Genomic DNA, 15,885 nt, shown 5'->3' on the forward strand with positions numbered 1-15,885 from the left:
CCAAAGATAAATCGCTATCTGAGATGCATTATGTTCCATCATATTCAAAAGAACTCTTACGCACAATCTAAAAGGCCAAAAAATATACCATACATATATTTCTTTATTTTCTCAAGGCATTATTTAGCGGAATAATGCCACAGACTTACTATTCATATTAACATAAAAATACACCATAAAAACTACACTCACTCTCAACTCTCTGGATATAGTACAGGTAACACTATTTCTGTGGAAAGAGTGCAGCTACTTTTTTTTGCTGAAATGAAAAATGAACCACATCAAGAAACTACAATAAGATACGTCTTTTTAGGTGGGAGACAGCTGCAAAATTATCCACAAAGTTTTTGCAAACTTTTTCTCATTGGAGAGAATTAGATAGAGCACTTAAAATTTCGTTATCAAGCCGATTATGAAGGTAACACTTGATTTGCTTAAACTGGAAAATTTTCTTTCACATCCAGCTATGGACATTACAATAGCACAAAGCTTCTAACAACCACCTCACTGTAGCTGAATACATCCGCCTAATCATGTAGGCAGCAGAGTATCATGTTATTTTAGTAGTCAGTTGGAGAATTTTTGTGATTGACCAGTTACTTCGTATCAAATGATCAGCGTCCATTGTTGATCCAGTCAGATCTACCGGATCCCCCCTCCCCAATCCACCTATGAGTCATTCCATGCCAAATCAACACAGATATGTGCAATTTCCAACCTGACCATCTCCGATTTTCATGAAATTTGGGGAGTTGAAACTATGCATGGAACTTAGTAACTATGAAAATTTTTAGTCTCGTGCGTCTTGTAATTGTTAAATTATTCAAGGTAAAAGTTCGCATAAATTGCCCTTTTTGAGCCCGCTTGCCTATACTAAATGTGCTGTAACTCCGCCACTATTTCGCCTAGGAAGCTCAAATAAAGCTTATTGTACAGGGAATTGAACAAGCTTTCCACTGATATATAACAAGCCTACCATTGGATAAAAATATAATTTTGTCACGTGACCTTGACCTTTGACCTTGAATATCTCAAAACATGTCATCACCAAAAATCGTGAAAAAAATATATTTGGTCCCTCATGCCATACTATAAAACATCAAAAAATCATTCTGGGACTGCAATGGGATCAGAAGATAAAATAATATGTGTAACTATGTGACTGATAAAAGCCTCATTACATGAACTATGACGAGTAAAAAGTCCTTTAACACCCCCTACAAAATGTAAAGGAGTTATCCTGGTCATGAAAAAAATAGGTTAGGCACAGGGAGATCTCTAGCTGCGTGTGTCAAGCGCAGGTCCAGCATATTGTTGACCGCCATACTGAATTCAACGCAAAAATTTCAAAGGAAAGGGGGTGATGTGATATATCAAATCAGGTTAGAATTTCATGAGAAATGAAGCGGCGAAGGTTTTTCCAACATACATTTAACCAGCAAAAAATTATTACTGCATGCTTGTAACTTTTTTCTCCTTTTCGGGGTGTTAAAAACAAAGCATTAGAATGCTCCTAACATGTTAGGAACTCATCGAGATCACGCTGACATCTCGGGAGAGAAAGAAGTTTACGCACCATTGCATATGATTTTAATCAGCGACATTCACCAAATAGTTGAAAAGTGAAGAATATTGCGAAAAGTATCTCAAACAATTACGTGACACTTCCTTTGGAATGAAAAATTCTTCAGTGACGAGGCTAATTTTTATGTTCACGGTGAAGTTAATGAAAATAATATGCAATACTTGTGATTTGATAATCTATAGTAGACAGATCCCAGCTGAATGATTGTTGCTGGTAAGCAAATGATGTGGTATAGTGTATGGAGAATGGGAATGGTTGGTCCATATTCAACAACTGAACCTTAAATGATGAGGGCTTCTTGGATTTGTTAAGTGAACAGGTTTTTCATCCTTGCTTCCGGGATATGGCACTTTTCCAGAGTTTTGAAACAGGACAGAGTGTGACCACACTATGTGGATATTGTGGCAATTTCTTCATGCTAAAGTTCTAGGTAGATTGATGGGCAGACAGGGATCTATTAAAAGGCCGTATTCCACAGATCTAACATCTTAGGAGGACTTTTACCTTCAGAAACATTTGAAGAGAATGGTGCATGCACTAAAAGTCCGTGATATTGACCATCTGAGAGAAGGCATAGTTGCTGCTTGCGATGTTGTTGCACCTGCTACATTGCCAAATGTTCTATATGAGTGTGAGAGACGTCAACGAGTGTGCTCACAGGAATATCGACAACATTATAATGTGCTTATATCGTAAGTGAAAGATATGCGTATAACTTTTTGCTGGCTAATGATTATTTTAAAAGAACCTTCGCTGCTTCATTTCTCTTGAAATTCTAGCCTGATTTGATATATCACATCACCCCCTTTCCTTTGAAATTCTTGCGTTGAATTCAGTATGGCGGTCAACAATATGCCGGATCTGCGGTTGACACACACAGCTAGAGATCTCCCTGTGACTAACCTATTTTTTTCATGACCAGGATAACTCCTTTACATTTTCTAGAGGGCGTTAAAGGACTTTTGACTCGTCATAGTTCAATAGGCTTTATTTGAGCTTCCTAGGTGAAATAGGGGCGGAATTACAGCACATTTAGTATAGATAAGCGGGCTCAGAAAGGGCAATTTCTGCTAACTTTGACCTTGAATAATTTAATAATTACAAGACAAACGAAAGTAAAAAATTTCATAGTTACCAAGTTCCATGCATAGCTTCAACTCCCCAAATTTCATGAAAATCGGAGATGGTCAGGTTGGGGGCTGTGTTGATTTGGCATGGAATGACTCCTATGCGATTTTGGAACACACCGTAATAAAGTAATCCTGTGATATTACTAACGTAGGACATGCACTTGAACATTGTAATGGTCCTGCCCTAATGGAAGTTTTATAATTGAAACTATTATGTAAGATCACCTCTACAAGAGAGGGGTGAGAGCCGATTTGAGGGTGGAGGGACTTCAGCCCCTTGTAGCACCGTCCCTGCTTTTCTGAAATCTAAATGCTGCTTATACAGTCACATAGTAAAAATGCCTACATTCAGATCATAAAACGGCAAGGATTTTCAATTACCGCTACAGCGGTGAGCGGGGGAAGGAGAAAAACCAAGTTCTGTCTGTCAACAGTTAGCATTCGTTGCTGTTGTGTGGTAGTCGTATTGTGTGATCGACGTGCAAGGATGTATTTAGGGGGTCCAGGGGTCCGGACCCCCCCGAAAGACTTATTAAGTACTAAAATTAAATAATGTAAATATACTCGTTTAACATTTGTTGTATTATTTCCTCTGAACTTATTCGAATACAAGGATCATATTGGGATCATACGGCTTTGAATGATATTACAAAGAAAATTTATGTACACTACTACTACTCAAAATACAGAGTGTCCGAAAAGTCACGCAACCCGGTGTTTACGACCGTATAACGGAATAGCGAAACGGAATGAGAAGAAACGCTTTCTGCCAAGAGAATGCCCTGTATATTGGAAAAATTTAGAGAGACAAACATATGTAAGAACATGCATGTTTTAATAACAAATAAGCAAAGTGTTGCCAAAGGCGGAAAAAAAATATTTGCAAATCGTGTATATTGATGCACAGAACTCACCGAGGTAAATTATTGCAACATTTCACAATACCAACGAACAATTTGGATGGCCATCTAATGAATTTGACAGAAAAAGAACTTTGACGAAGTTTCAAAAACATTGCAGAAGGGAATAAATGGGCTGTTCCAAAAATCGATGTTTTCACAATATTACGAGGGACACTGGCAACACTGTTGGTGTCACGTGTCACTAACAGACGTGTTTCACCTCAGGCTATCACACTAAGGCACTTTTAACGACAAAGGAGAAAGTTGGTTATTCTCGAACATATGCAATAAATTACATACACCTTGCAACCCTGAAATGTGGGTATTCCTACAAATTAAAGGAAATGTTCGAAGTGTCCACCCTTTTGTTGGATACATAATTTTGTTCGCTTGATCATGTTCTCAAGATACATTCCTGAGGGTTGCGGCACCCATATTATCAATTTCCTGTGTAATGTTTCGTTTCAGCTCCTCCAATGTTCTGGGTCTCGTTTGGTATACTTTCCCCTTTAAGTAACCCCACAGAAAAAATATGCAGATGTTAAATCGGGCGAGCGACTAGGCCATAAATCCTTGGATATTAGACGATCACCAAAAATTTCTCTCAATATACGAAGAGATTCATCAGATGCAGTAGCGTACGCAGGATTTCATCAAGGGGGGTGTTATTTCGAAAACTTTCTACAAATTCACATTACCATTGTTTTATTATACTTTAATTAATTAATAATAATAATAAATTAATTAATAATTCTTATAATTAATTAATTATTTTAATTACTACTAATAATTACTACTAATGCAGCTGCTATTTATGAAAGAAATAGAACAAAATTACATTTCTTTTGTTTCAAAATAATTGTCTAGTCAACGGTTATTTGTATATGATAAGTGAGACATTTTAAGTGTGAAGAAAATCCATAAAAACAAGCAAATATATTAAATTTATTGAAATAATCGAAGTATGAAACTCATTCAAGGAGCCGCGCTGGTCTAGTCTGACAACTTCGTGGGATATCCGGGTTCGATTCCCGGAATTGGTTGGAATTTATCCAGCCTTGTCTCCGCACCCAGCCTCATAGCAATGGATACCTGAGAGCAACCTTGGGGGATGAAGGCTGCCGGAGCATGGTTCTGATCACATCACCTGCAAAATAATTCGAGATCGAGAATCTTTGGGGCCCACCACACCACTATGTGTGCCTTCATGGCACGGTGCTATATGCACGGGGGAATTTACATTACCTTTACCTATGGAACTGACCCAGGATGATGATGAAGCGCGAGAATACATGTTGCTAAATTCCACTGAGTCTATGTTTTCGTTGAAAAGTAAGTTTATAGACATTCCAACACATTTATCACTTCTAGGTGATTCACAAAGGACTTCTTCAACATTATTTAATGATGTGGATGTAGACTCAGCATCACTTGAGAGTTCACAAGGGGATGTGAAATCAGTACCGGGAAGAACGTTTGCAATAAGGACGAAGCAAGGAATTTTCACAATTCTCGCGAGAGTCACTGCGCGACTTTTTGCAAAACAAATTGCAAATTTGAACTTTGCGGCCCCTTAGATTGTGTTTGGAATGTTGTGTTTTTCTTCATGCTGCATGGGAATAATAATTCAAATTATTATTATTATTATTATTACTGTCGCAGATCTTTGACTGTGATAAATTAGCCATTTTTAATTTTTTTCTACAGCATTTTCCATAATATTTCAAAAGCTCAAGGGGGGGGGTTAAACCCGGTAACCCCCCCCTTGCGTACGCCACTGATCAGATGTATGGCAAGTTGCTCAATCCTGTTGTAGCCAAACATCACGTTCGTCTTCTTCCAGGAGAGCAACGAATTGCATTATGAGATCCCCGTACACAGCAGTATCCACTGTTGTCTCAAAGAATAACGGTCCAACAATACGACGTCGCGATATTCCACACCATACACCGATTTTCGGAGAGTGCAAGGGTAGTTCATGCAACTGATGTGGGTTTTCTGTCGACCAATGCCTGGAATTTTGGCTGTTGACATACCTATCCAATTGAAACCACATTTCAGGGTTGCAAGGTGTATGTAATTTATTGCATATGTTCGAGAATAACCAACTTTCTCCTTTGTCGTTAAAAGTGCCTTAGTGTGATAGCCTGAGGTGAAACACGTCTGTTAGTGACACGTGACACCAACAGTGTTGCCAGTGTCCCTCGTAATATTGTGAAAACATCGATTTTTGGAACAGCCCATTTATTCCCTTCTGCAATGTTTTTGAAACTTCGTCAAAGTTCTTTTTCCGTCAAATTCATTAGATGGCCATCCAAATTGTTCGTTGGTATTGTGAAATGTTGCAATAATTTACCTCGGTGAGTTCTGTGCATCAATATACACGATTTGCAAATATTTTTTTTCCGCCTTTGGCAACACTTTGCTTATTTGTTATTAAAACATGCATGTTCTTACATATGTTTGTCTCTCTAAATTTTTCCAATATACAGGGCATTCTCTTGGCAGAAAGCGTTTCTTCTCATTCCGTTTCGCTATTCCGTTATACGGTCGTAAACACCGGGTTGCGTGACTTTTCGGACACTCTGTAATATGCATAAAATATAAATCAGAAACTTATTACTTTTCTCCAACCACATGTAACATCATTTTTGTTATTCGTTAAATATTCAATTATTCATCTATTTGACATTAATTTCATTGCTAGAACACTTGTTTTTACCAGTGGCGTCTCGTGGCCTCAAATTTGGCCGGGGCTTATTTTTTAAAGAATTTAAAATATAATGACAATTCACATGAATTACAAAAAATAGGTATTTTTTTCTTCTAGACTACAAAACTGGACTTACTTTTTTGAAAGAATTTAAAATGTAATGACAAATTACATGAATTACAAAAAAGAACGGGTATTTATCTTCTTCTAAACTACAAAACTGGACTTATTGTTTTAAAGAATTTAAAATATAATGACAATTCACATGATTACAAAAGAAACAGGTATTGTTGTGAAACATACCTTTCTAGGAACGTTGACTCCTGTTCTTCTGCTCAGCAAATTTTGTTATTACTTTTTCGTTGAAGCCCTCTATGTTTGAAATGTATTCTATCTTTATTGTAAGCAAGTGCCAAGGCATTTGGTCTGTCTTGTCCCATTGCATTTCTTAAGCAGGGTTTAATACGCTTCAATGTGCTGAAACATCGTTCAGATTCAGCTGTTGCCACTGGAGTTATTAAAATTATGTTTGTCATTTTTACTGTTTCTGAAAAGGTATCCTCTAAATAATTTTAAATGAAAAGTGAATGCAATCTACTGATAGAGTTTATATTTTTCAACTCTTCACTACAATAAAGAACACGAAGTTCCCTCTTTAGTTTTTTCTCTTCTATGAAGCTATGAAGGGATAATAAATCTGGGAAGATGCCTCTGTTTAAAGATTGTTCTCTTTCATTATGTCCTCGTAGAGCAAGTTCATGTCGACCACAGAATTTTAAGCAATCGATAATTCTATTTAATATATGCCTATTTTTCCGGACAAATTCATTGTGTCTTGTAATTGACAGCCTATGTCCTTCATCAATTTGTGTTCGAACATCAACCCTGCCAAACTCACTCAGACATAGCGAATGAAAGCCACCAAAACACTTCAGAACAACACGCGAGATCGAACGCGACGCAACTGAGCTAGCCCCGAATCAGCACCCAAATCCATTGCACTCTCCCCTCCTCTCTCTGCTAGCATGTGACCTTCACTGTAGCGTAGGTGGGTGTAGGCCACGCCTTCCTTTGCGACGGTACCCGGAAAACGATAATTGACATCAATGCCGCTAGGAGCGCTGTCGTATCCATTGCAACAGACGATGAATTTACGTTGGTAAAAATCGCCTTTTAAAAGACTGTGTGATAGTTATGCGTTATGGTGATTGATAATTACGTGAATACGTCCGTTTTTCTTTAGGGGCTAAGCCCCGGAAGCCCCAAGGGACGAGACGCCACTGGTTTTTACGTAAATTATTCTGATCTTAACTACAGGTAAGCTATTATATCTTTACCTATTCGTGTAATAATAATATAATATTAATTTATGTATTGTAATTTGTATTAATTTGATTTAATACAATTATTTTAATTTAAACATTATTATTATTATTACTATTATTATTATTATTAATTATCCCTAAGACACTTGCTTCGGACACCCCCCCCGAAACATATTTCTAGATACGTGCCTGCCGACGTGGTAAATAAATTAATGTTAAATAGATAACGAATTGAATATTTATTGAATATCAAAAAAGTATTTTAGATCCAGTTGACTAAAAAGTTCATAGGATGTCGGGTAGTGCCCCCCCCCCCACACATTCTCGATCTCGGTCATTTTGGAAGCAATGTGATCAGCACCACGCTCCGTCCGCCTTTACCTCCCAGACACCCATTGATTTGAAGCTGGGTGAGCCCCAGAGCCGCTTCATGCGTGGTTAGTCGGAAAAGTTCAGACCTTAGATCATCCACACCGGGAACTGAACCCGGGACTACCGTGTGGGAGTCAGACACCCCACCGACTACATCACCGCGGCTCCTGACTAATCGCATCTGTCGTATACAAATTTCATTTCTATGGATGAATTCCTATATATTTATGAACACGAATGCACTTTGTTTCTGTTGTTTTCTTTTTTTCATCGAGCAGCGAAGAACAACAACAGTCGGAAAGCACAGGCAAAAAAGATCCCTTTTCCTCACCAAACTGAAAGATTATCTTCAAACGTTCACTGTGATTGGTTGTTACCACAGCATCAGCCCAAGAAGCCATTTGCAATTAGAGCCCGGTCTAGGCATCCCCGATAGATAGTCGGCCTCAGTGGCGGAGTGGTTAGCACAGCGCGCTTCAACGCCAGGGGTTCCGGGTTCGACTCCCGGGTAAACTGAGAATACTGCAACAGTTGATAAGTGTAAAAAGTTGAGAAAGTGGGAATGATGGGGGATACCACCGGGGATGTTCAGGATATTCGTTGTATGGGGGCTTAATTAATAAAATACCAATAACTATTTCTTGTATAATAATTTCTAGTCTTGCTTTGTGGGCATTCCTTTTAAAAATAAAAAAAGAGTGGTCAGCGCAAAGCGCTACGAAGCCAGGGGTTCCGGGTTCGGATCCCGGCTAGGACATGGATGTTTGTGTTTGTCCGTAATGAGAAAGAAAAACAAGGATACAGTAAAAACTGGTATGTGTGAAAGTTGAGAAAGCAGCGAATGACAGGGGATACTATCACATAGGGGTATTCTTTTTAAAAAATGGCGCAGTGGTTTTAATCAAGAGGACCAGGGTTCGATACCAGGTGGAAGCACATAGTCGTTCAGATCCCATTTTAAATTGTATGTCGTCCCGATTAGCCTTACTGTGCATAAAGTGGACTTAAACACTTATTCAATCAATCAATCCTAGGACATATTCTTTGAGAACAATTTAATAGTTTACTGGAAACGTTTATGAACGCAAAAGGGGAAAATGACTTTGATTGATTTTCTATATTAATGTAGTTTGTTGTTTTTAAGCCTTTAAAGAAAAAACTGAAATGTGTTCAGCGCCTTTAAGAGTGAAACTACTGCTATAGACCCACCAAGGCATTCGAAACCTTCGCATGGAAGTAATGACGCTAGTGATGTCATGGGAAGCCTGTAGTTCACATATTTTCGGAGGTTTCAGAAGTCTTGGCTGTGGTCGGTCTACACAATTTATTCTCATTACACTTTCAATGTAAGAGAAATTCCACATAAAATAGTGCAATCTAATGAACTGAGCCTCAAAGAAAGTTTTGTAGTCTTGCTATGGAAGAAACTGATTTTTGACATGTCTGTAATTCCCATAACTTCCCCTTAGTTTGTTATCCCTTCCTTCCTCTCGCTGAAAGAAAAAAATTGTTTTCCATAAAACAAATTAAAGACTTCGTCCTTCGATATTTTTTATGCCATGGCTTGTGATATTACATCCTACAAAATTTGAAACGAGGAAGCAAAAGAAAAACTAATTGAAAATAATATAGATAATATTTAAAGATTCATTGTTTACATTTCTGATTCAAGATAAGTTTGGCATATTTAAGAATATTTCAGGTATGTTTCAGTGCCTGAAGAGCATATTTTAAAACGTACTATTACTACTACTACTTTGGGGAACAGAAAATTTCAGCAGTGTGTTAACAGAATATATCCCTGACAAATGCAAATTTCTCCGTCGCATATTCTGACTTAGCTGTTTGAAAAAAAAGAGAAGAAGATGAAGAAAAATGCAACTTTGAAAGGCGCCTTTCAGCTCTCCCCAGCGTACCCCTCGCAGCCCCGCTGTATGCAGATGCAAACAACGTTCCATGAACATAAAATTTTAATTAGGAGAGCTGGATTCGGTTTTCTTTAAAATATCAAATAAAATAATAACTAACTAACTAACTCTCTAGCCTTCTTAAACCCGAAGGTTCATGGCTGCAGCAACACAGGCCTTCCATCTGTCCCTATCTTGAGCAAGATCTATATACTCTTTTCCATCCCTACCGATTTCCTTTAGGTCCATCTCAACGTTGTCCCTCCATCTTCGTCTTGGCCTTTCCAACAGTGTAAGCCTAGCATGATGAATGCTTGTGTTTATTTTTGGGCTGGGTCAGTGATTTATCCACAATCATCAATCCCTCCCCCATTTTTTCAGAACACTTCTCTGAAAATTTTCACAAAACCTTAATTTTGGCACTAAATTTAACCTTACACCCTTTAAAAACGAAGTTACACTAAATCAGATTAAATATTCTGGATAAATCCCTGAGCCTGGTGTTTTCTTTGCTAGGCTGTATATCTCCTACATTTCAACTGATAATTACGTCAGTTTTATTCCTATCACAATGAGTAACGTAACCATAAAAAAAATGCAATGTTAGATAAAATGAAGAATAATGATAATAAAGAAACGAAAACAGAAAGAAACAGAATAGTGCTGAATACTTTTTACAACCGCTGCATAACCAAGTATCAGCTCGTACCATGAATCACAAAATCGGGGCACTTTATTTTTCGTTTCTGTTACCGTGCCTGCTAGAGAAGTGGTGGGTGGGCCCAACTATATTATATACTTACTTTGGGTGGGCCTACCTACATCCACCAGCTTCTTCTTGGCAGCAAAATCCTTGCTGGACAACGGCGTCTTCAACAAGTTCTCCACCCCACAGGGACGGTGACAGGGGTGGGCACGGGTAGGCGCTTGCCCACCCAAAAATTCTTGTGCCCACCTGATTGCGCACCCAATCAAATTCAATAAGTACATATACTTGGATATATATGAATGATTCAATAAATAAGTGTATTCTGGTGTTCATAACATGTACATTTTACTTGTGAATATTATCTATGCTAGAAATGTTCACATATCATCTTATATAAAGCCAATTTTCTCATTAGAAAGTGAAAGTAATTACTAGAGCTATTGAAACAAAAACTGTGATCAAATGAATACTTCCATGATTAAAAGCAGCTAGTAGGCTTTGGAGGCTCAAAATTTTGCAGGGTATGATCAAGATTAGATCAGAATTTAGGGTAAATTTGAGGACTGCAGCTCCGGGCCTTCACTGGGTAAGACTGCTTTGAAAAGTACCACATAATGAAAAAAATAGGTACTTCGGACGTGGTAAAAAATATAATAACAAACCACACCATGTAACTTGGCAAGAAGTTATAACTGAAACTGTGTAGAGGGGATTGGAGTGAGGCCTTGGTGCTGTAAGCTCCGGGCCTCCACATACGTATATAAATCCCAGCCTGGGGATGGTTAAGATAATCTCCAAATAAACAAATAAAAACATCATCGTAGCGTTACTTCTCCAGTAACACAATAAATTATTTCGATTTTTTTAATTATTATTTATTATTAGAATAATTTAATCAAGAAGATTTAGATGGACAGGCCACGTGACACGAATGGCAGAGGAAAGAAAAGTTTACAGGATTCTTGTTGGGAAACCTGATGGTAAGAGACCAGTAGGAAGGCCAAGACGAAGATGGAGGGATAACGTTGAGATGGACATAAAATAAATTGGTAAGGATAGGAAAGATTGGATTGATCTTGCCCCGGATAGAAATAGATGGAAGGCTTGTGTTTCTGCAGCCATAAACCTTCGGGTTGCTAGAGAGTATAGTATAGTTTTAATTAGCTCTGCATTGAAATTCCAGAAGTGTACTTCTTTTTTTATTTCATTACAATTTTTATATACCTGTTATCTTCAAATATCAATATGGTATGCGAAATATCAACTTTATATTCGTTCTACTAATAAGAAGGAATCACAATAATCACTATTATACAGAAGTGAATACATTTTAATAAACCACTTATGTATGGAAAAAGCTACAGAATTATTCAATTGCTAATGACTGGCTTATCATATTTATCCTCTTTCGACACACAAAGTTTGCCACACGAATCAGCCGAAAATGTCGACAGAATCTGCAGATGCAGCTGAAGTAAAGGAAAAAAAAGTTATGTCACGAAGTATCCAGAAGACGATTTTGTTAGTTTGTTTTTAAGCCCACTTCTATGCTCAGATGGGCTAATCGGGACTAAACCTACAGTTTAACGTGTAGTCCGAACCAGTGTGCATTGTGCTTCCACCAGAAGAGGGGGAGTTCAACACATGACGTCTTCATTATAAAGCGACAGCGTTATGCCATTGGGAAAAAAATATACAGAAAGAACTCGCACCAAACGTGTAATTTTATCACCACAGAAGATGCGTCCATTTTAAGAGGGTGATTGCCTGAGAGAAATTGAGACTTTCGGAAAATAACGTCATTGTTCACGGAATTAGCTGCGTTGATCCACTAATGAAACGCTGTGCAATTGAAACTACCACCTCAATTTCTAAGAAGTATGAAGTAATGAAACTCCTTTTTTGGAAGAGTAAGTCGTGGCTGATTTGTTTTATTTTAAGTCATTTCAATTGTGATTAGATGAAAGTAACGAAGGGGCGAAAACAAATACATTCTGACACTCAAAATACAAACCCTCATAAATTATTACTTTGACAATGGTTCCAGGCTCCAGGGATTCGTTGCCCAGAAAGAATTAAGTTTCCAGTGTATGCTGCACAGGTTGACATTCTAGTGTATTCGAAATGGTCACGCCATACATCTCAAGTAATCTATAAAAAATAGATGAATTATTGCTGTTATGGTGATCAACTTCGATGAATTCCTTGTGTCCTAAATCATTTTGTTACCTCAAAAAAGTTCATGTAACCCTACGTGTGTTGTGTTGCTTCTCCCGCATTAGATACATGAGAGGTCAGAAAACGAATAGCAACTTAGCTAATAATCTCTTCAATTCTGAACAGATTTTTCAGTCTCACTTGTTTATTACATATGAGTGATATTTTGTCAAAATAGCCTTTCATTAGCCTAGGAATACTTCATGCACAATGAACAAAGAATTGGATTTCCGTGTGTGTTTTAAATCATTCCTAATAAGACGCCAAACATGCAGTGGCGGCGATTAGGAGTAGCGGGAAGTGGGGGATGCAGTACCCCGCCACATTTTGCCACTTTTTGCACCCGCACTGTGGCCTCTTTATGCCAAGTCTTTTCTATCAAGAAAAAGTATATTGTCCTTGCCCCTCAAATGTTGGCACCCGATCGCCGCTACTACAAACATTCAGATAGATTTGTCAGTTGTGCAAACCTTGTAAGCTAAGAAAAGTGATCCCCAAAGGAGTAAGAAAACTCTTTTAGTCAAAAACTCATACAATGAAAATACTATGCTCAGGAACATGTCTTCAATTACGAGAAACTTCACGATTGTCTACCATCACACTTTCTATCACTGTCGCTCCGGCTCCCGTGGCGGAGTGGTTAGCACATCGCGCTACGACGCCAGGGGTCCTGGGTTCGAATCCCGGCCTGGGCATGGATGTTTGTGAGTGAGTGTCCATTCATCAATTTCATCATATCATCACTCATTTCCATCTTCGCAAATTAGCCGAAAGTGGCACAAAAAGCGAAGTAAAATAAACCAATCAAATCAATCTATCACTGTGGCCGAATACATAAAATCAAGTATGTGCCTTGTATTTGCAACACAAGCTTAAACCTAATTCCCATTTATTTCACTGTATTAACGTGCATGAAATAATGTGGTTAGAATGTATGGCTGCACATGCTAAACACTTCCTTGAAATAATTGTGTACATCAGAGACAAAGCGAAAGAAAATGGAACAAGATGGGAGGATAGATTAGAAGAGAATAAAGAGGAAAACAGGATAAGGAAAAGGAAAAGATGTAAGAGGAGAATCGGGAGGGTAAGAGAGAGGGTGATACATACGACTTACATACACACATATACTATATATGGTCTTACATTTATACTGCCCACCCTAATCTATCAATATGGCGCTTCTGCCCACCCAGTCGAAAATTTCTGGCGCCGTCCCTGCCACCCCACCGCCCAATCATACTCGTTTTCTTTCATAATGCAGTTGTTGTTGTTCACTATAACACTACAGCAGAGGAACGACAGCCCCCTTTTCAATGGATGGAAGTCGCAAAGAAATACCGCGAGACTTTAACCATGCACACAACACATGAAAGGGGAAACAAAAACAAATCACATCCAAAAGCGGTCACTGCTCAATGCACTGATGTTTCGGACTCGGAGGGGAATATCCCTTTCGGACATAAATAAATGCCCTCTCTTGCCTTAAAATTACCTTATATTTCGTAAAAAAAGAAAGACAAAATAAAATATGAAAGAAATGCTCGCTAATTCTGAGGATTTATCCAGAAATTTCTGTGAAAGGAGAAGTAAGTGCTATCTAAGGGTAGTGTAAAACAAAATCCTGCACCTGAAAGACCATAAACAGCCATTTCGTACGTTGTTCGAAGAGTATTTAAACCACGGACTATGTAATTAATAATATTTTGTTCACATTTGGCATGAGATTTGTAAAACTGGTTCAATATTCAGTTTTAATTAAACATTTTAATTTTTGAAAAAGTTATTGCACTTGTTAGCTCAATTAGTACCAGCTGAGTTCAAATATAAACGAAAAACAGAAATCTTAATATTTCCAATGTTTGTGCTCTCCTACAAGCGAAAAACAGAAACAAGCGTTTGTATATCTAATTTTCCCGTTTCTCGCTCATTTTTAGATGTTTCCCCTTTTTCCCCTTCCTGTTAGTTTTTTGCTTCAGAATTCCCTGTTCCTGGAGAAAACCTGCATGAAACACCACTGGCTCAAATTTCCTTTGCAGCCAACCATTCATTCATACCCGACAACGCTGGAGAACCCTCCTCTTGCAGGACCTGGGTCTCGCTCGCGCGTGTTCACGGTTAGCCAGTGAAGCCAACCCAAGCATAATGGTGCTAATCTCGCACAAGTTTCAAAAGTCGTTTGGAATTTGGGGATATAAATGAAACAAGAGGGCCGCTGTTCGTGGTAGTTGAATTTTCTCAAACTTTTCGCGTATGACGTCGAACTCATCCCGTTGGTTGAACCATTCGAATTTCTGTTTATTTCTTGTTACAAATAAATATTAATAATATGTAGATCGCAGAGCAATTTAGTAGTATGTAGCATAATTATGGAGTTTAAACGAGACCATGGATGTCCAGAAGGGGCAAGGGGAGGAAGCTCTTCCTGGAAAATGAATGTCAACCATAAAAGAATATATTTCACACATATCATTTCATTTCAGTCACATCAAATTATGTTAATTATTGTAAGGGCGTTGCAGAAAAATGTTAACTTCAAATTGAATTTGTATCTTTTGAGGAGGCAACTTTACTATGGGGGAAATATACCTAGTTTACCCCCACCCCTGAAAAAATTACTATGCTTAATCCTCCCCGGTGGAAAGAAATACTGCGGACATCCATGAACAACACTTTTTGTAAACATAAGGTTTGCAGCGCTGTTGTAAGCCTCTGACCGGAAGGTTTACACACGTGGGTTTTGGCCCGCTCTTCTCCACCCAGAGAACGGGCCTTGCACCCAGATAGGGTAGGCACTGCTCGTTCGCGGTCAGAAATTTGTAAGGCAGAAGGCTTACAGCTTTCCACAAGCAGAAGGCGGGAGATCCCATGTGCTGCCTGGCGCTGAAGTGTTGCAATCTAACAAACATGATCTCGAACACTGGTGTCGACCCGATTTGAACTTTTTACGAATGTCGCCATATAATTACATACATTTTACTAGAACTAATGAAGTGTAAGCCCGGCTTACACGGCTTACATGGAC

Source organism: Lepisma saccharinum, chromosome 14 (genome assembly GCF_977018435.1).
Source record: "Lepisma saccharinum chromosome 14, izLepSacc3.1, whole genome shotgun sequence".
Lineage (NCBI taxonomy): Eukaryota > Metazoa > Arthropoda > Insecta > Zygentoma > Lepismatidae > Lepisma > Lepisma saccharinum.